At 38.8% G+C, this 4,822-nt stretch overlaps 1 long non-coding RNA gene across 1 annotated transcript; it reads right to left on the bottom strand.

The window, feature by feature from the left end:
- Positions 1-1,171: 1,171 nt before the first annotated feature.
- LOC123729582 (uncharacterized) lies at positions 1,172-4,378 on the bottom strand. The gene is made up of 2 exons (XR_006761238.1): positions 4,269-4,378; positions 1,172-4,042 (listed from the first exon to the last, which is right to left on the bottom strand). It is a non-coding gene; the product is annotated as an uncharacterized lncRNA (long non-coding RNA).
- Between the last annotated feature and the right edge of the window lie 444 nt (positions 4,379-4,822).

The raw sequence follows: 4,822 nt of genomic DNA, 5'->3' as shown, positions 1-4,822 counted from the left end.
CTCTTTCTGTCTTTCTCTCGGAGGACCTGAGCCCTAGGACCATGCCACAGGACTACCTGGTATGATGACTCCTTGCTGTCCCCAGTCCACCTGGCCGTGCTGCTGCTCCAGTTTCAACTGTTCTGCCTGCGGCTATGGAACCCTGACCTTTTCACCGGACGTGCTTGTTGCACCCTCGACAACTACTATGATTATTATTATTTGACCATGCTGGTCATTTATGAACATTTTAACATTTTAACATCTTGACCATGTTCTGTTATAATATCCACCCTGCACAGCCAGAAGAGGACTGGCCACCCCTCATAGCCTGGTTCCTCTCTAGGTTTCTTCGTAGGTTTTTGGCCTTTCTAGGGAGTTTTTCCTAGGGAGTTTTTCCTAGCCACCGTGCTTCTTTCACATGCTTTGCTTGCTGTTTGGGGTTTTAGGCTGGGTTTCTGTACAGCACTTTGAGATATCAGCTGATGTACGAAGGGCTATATAAAAATAAATTTGATTTGATTGATTGATCTAACCCAGTGTTTCCCAAACCTCTCCTGGTGTACCCGTTGTCCTGCACTTTCATGTCATTTTTGGTCGTTACTTTACTGACCTTCTACAGAATTGCTGCAGCGTGACTACAAGAGCGTCCTGGCCCTGCAATACATGAGCAACCCGCTGTCTGTATGACATCTGTCGTTGATGCTAGTACCCACGTCTTGTGATGAGATGCGTGCAAGCTCTGACTCGGCTCTACCTCTGCTTTTAGGTAGACAAGGTCGTCTCCAACATCCTTCAATAACACCCGACCGACTTTGTGACTGTGTACACAGCAAAAAGTCCAGTGTTGAATTAACTCCCACAGAGTTGATTTCAACACTTTTTGAGGGTTTATATAGGTCCACACTCTCCAGAGTTAAATTAACACTTTCAAAATAGTTAAACATTTAACACTCTGCCAGAGTTCCTTTTTAACTCACAAAACAGACTTAAAGTAACACTAAGGGATTAGACAACTAACACTGCTCCGAGTTAATTTTTTTAAACTATTTGTGTAGTGTCAATTTCACTCCCTAAAGTGTCAATTATCTACACTGAAAAAATGTTAAAATTAATTGTTAATTTATTCAATATTATTTATTAATTAATTGAATATATACTTATAATAATAAGAATTAATCACAATAAACAATCATTGTCAAAAACATTTATTTGTGCCTTTTCTCCCTTGCAGTCAGTTGAATTAAAACATTGTGAATGAAGGTATAATGTACATACTTTCATCTGAAACATTGTATGAGCTTTGAATATCAAACGGTTTATGAAATTTAAGCTCAGACATTTTTAGTAGACATCTTTCCACACTTCGTAATACTCTGAATGCATGATGATGGTTATCAAAATTCTCTGTAAATAGCTTGTTTGTCAAAACAAAAAAGTGATCTTCAACCAAAACTACATCACTTATTTGACAAAAGACTGGCTTGTCTTCTTCCATTGTACTGCAAATAACTAGTCCAGCTTTATACTCTGCACCATCAACTTTAACCCAACTAGTTGAGAAAACATCTTTTGACAAGATCGTTTCAAGCTTTTCATTGTTGACGACATTCTCATCTCTGAAGAGAAAATATTTAATTGGCCCATACTCATTTTGTTTGAGGGTGAAGGTTTCCCAGTGATAAGCAATGGCCATCTGATGCTTTTTAGCAAGCGATTTGGTTATGTTTTTGACATTTTTAAAACAATCTTTAAACAGCTTGTGTTTGGCCTCAAACCTCATACACCACGTATATAATAAGGGACCAATTTTCCTTATAGAAGATGGGTAATGGATCATAAAATGATGCTTAGGTATCAAGTTTCTATGTGGATACAAGTGCTTAAATAGTTTGTGGTGGTCAACAATCAAATGCTTTAAATATATTGTCATACCTAGAGTGAGAGAAGGTGAAAAAACTATGTTCATTATTTGAAGTAACAACAGTAACAAATTCCAGTTTTTGTTTCCTGCAGGAATAATGTCACCAAACAACAGTGGGATGTTTTTCACAAGACACAATGTCTGAATAGAATTCAAACCAATGCCATTGCCAACACTCTCCAAAATAATCTTTGTAGGACGATTTTTCCGTTCTAAAAATCCATAACCAAAACCATAAATCCTGGAAAGCAAGTCCTGCTCTGACATAAAGTGTTGTGTGAGATATCCAAAAAGCAATTTGATCTCATACTGAACCACACCCTCAAGAAGATCATGCATGATATCAAATTAATAGTTATTACAAACATGGAAATACTTCAATGAATTAAGTGTAGATCTTTTTTTCAAACCATAAAGTGACTTCAATTGTGGGTTTTCCTGGAGAGACTGTCAATGCATTTCAAACATATCTTTTCCACGAAGGATCACCTTAGGATCATCCTCACTGTATACCGTTTGACAATCATTCTTCTCAATCAAACAAAGGCGACAGAAATGACGGCTACTGAATGACTCATTAAAACCAAGAATTGTGTGCATCCCTAGATTATCTCCAGTGATCTGACAGATTGTATCATATACCTGCTCATCTGAAAATGGAAGACTTAGCCCTTGGCTTTCTAGTTTTTTCAAATCATTTATCAACGGTTCTAGTATAACATCAAAACCATACTTGTGCAGATCTTGTGTGTGAAAAAGTGTTACCAAATGAATGTTCATCAAAACTGAATTAAATTTTTGGGGAAAGTTTCTTACAACAAAATAAAGAGAGCCAATTTTGTGAATTCCACGTTTGGAGCCAAGGGGATTGGCTGTTTCAAAATCAACATAGTATAGTTGGATTTGTAATGCATGTCTTTTAGCTGTAAACAAAGGGTGGGTTTTAAAATAACTTCCATCAAAGAAGTCAGTATAAGTGCCAGGCTCTGATCTACACTCTTTCTTTAGCAAAACACAAATGTCTGGATTTCTGCACATGAACTTCAATGTTTCTAAAACCGGCACATATACAGTATAAAAGTATCCTTCACAGGTACTTGATCATAAGTACCGGATTTCTGATTTCGCCTGTTGTCATATCTCACTCCCAGTGTTATTTCTACTGGCTCGACAACTCCCCATTTTTGGTGGTAGTATTTATTTAGTTTCCATTCTGTATTTAGATTTGTGAACGGGTTTTCATAATCTTCAAAAGATTCATTTATCACAGATATGTTGGGGTCAGTTATAGGTAAAGCAGAAATAGCTGTATGCTTTGCTTGTGAGCGAATCTCACTTGTTAGTTCTTCCAAATCTCCTACAATTGAGGATACCAAACTGTTGGAAATCCCAATCCCCTGTAATTTGGCCACGATGGATGCACACATTTCTTTAGTTGGATCTATAGTAAGTCCTGAATCATTGCTCTCAGAATAAACACTGGAAGAGCTACATTGATTTTGTGGATTAAATGTGTCCTCCAAAGCATGTGCCTGAGATGAAGTTGCAACTGGCTCACTAGATGAACATGCAACAGTTGAAGTTTGAGCAATTTGCTGAACATTACTATGAACACTATTAAGGTGCTTCCGAAAACCTGTATATGTTAGGAACTGAGGCCTACATCCTTGCTGAGAACAAAACAATTTGAACTTGGGTCCAGGATAGTAACCATGTTCAACTCTTAAATGTGAAATCAACTTGACTGCTGGGATAATATTTCTGACGCATGAAACAGGTAAACATTGTTATAGCTTCTTACTCACAGAGTGAGAGTGCTGCTGGCTGGTTAAGCAGTCTGGCTCTCAAGTCTTTAACTCTGGGTGACTCCTTCATTTTCCCCACATCAATGTTATACAATGTTGTCTGCAGGAATGTGTAAAAATTCACAAGTGCCACATCGTAAGACAAATTAAACGCAAAATGTGCTTTCAAAAGTTCATCACATGCCCCGAGGGAGCGGTTTGCCTTGCATGAGATGAGACGCTTATCCATTGTGATGTAGAAGCTCTCAATCTTGCTCTTCTGACGCCCAACAGCGAGGAGGTACGGCTGCTGACCCTGCTGGTTGCGGAGATGCTCCTCCAAACTGCAGCATGACTAGGGTTGAGATCAGAAAACTGAAAATTAGACACAAGAATAATGTGCAGCCACAGAGAGAACTACATTATAGAAGTGATTATTCAAACATCTTTTCATTGGCTAGTGCAAGATGGGAATGAAGACTTAATTACAATTCCATCCACTTTTTAACAACCCTCATTTATATATGTGGCTAAGAAGGTGACGTGACAAATTATTATAATCACCTTATTAATATAATTACCTTATGAAAGACAACAAGTCTCTCAACTGCATCACATGCACTAATTTTTGGAGACTTCAGTCCCCCTGGAGGTGGTGGAAGGAGATGTAACAGCAACAACAGGGAAGCCATTTCTTTGCCGCTTGCTATAGACCACCCTCTGCCCCCAGCTGTGCCCTGGACACCATCAGTGAATTGATTGCCCTCCATCTATCTTCAGCGCTCGTGCTGCTAGGTGACCTAAACTGGAACATGCTTAACACCCCGCCCATCCTACAATCTAAATTATCAATGAACCCACCAGGTACAACCCCAAATCCGTAAACACGGGCACCCTCATAAATATCATCCTAAACAACTTGCCCTCCAAATACACCTCTGCTCTTTTCAACCAAGATCTCAGCGATCACTGCCTCATTGCCCAACTGTAATTAGCCCATCCAACTACCTCATCCCCATACTGTATTTATTTATTTATCTTGCTCCTTTGCACCCCAGTATCTCTACTTGCACATTCATCTTTTGCACATCTACCATTCCAGTGTTTAATTGCTATATTGTAATTACTTCGCCAT

The sequence above is a fragment of the Salmo salar genome, chromosome ssa21 (genome assembly GCF_905237065.1).
Source record: "Salmo salar chromosome ssa21, Ssal_v3.1, whole genome shotgun sequence".
NCBI lineage: Eukaryota > Metazoa > Chordata > Actinopteri > Salmoniformes > Salmonidae > Salmo > Salmo salar.
This window is presented reverse-complemented; position numbering and strand designations above follow the sequence as displayed.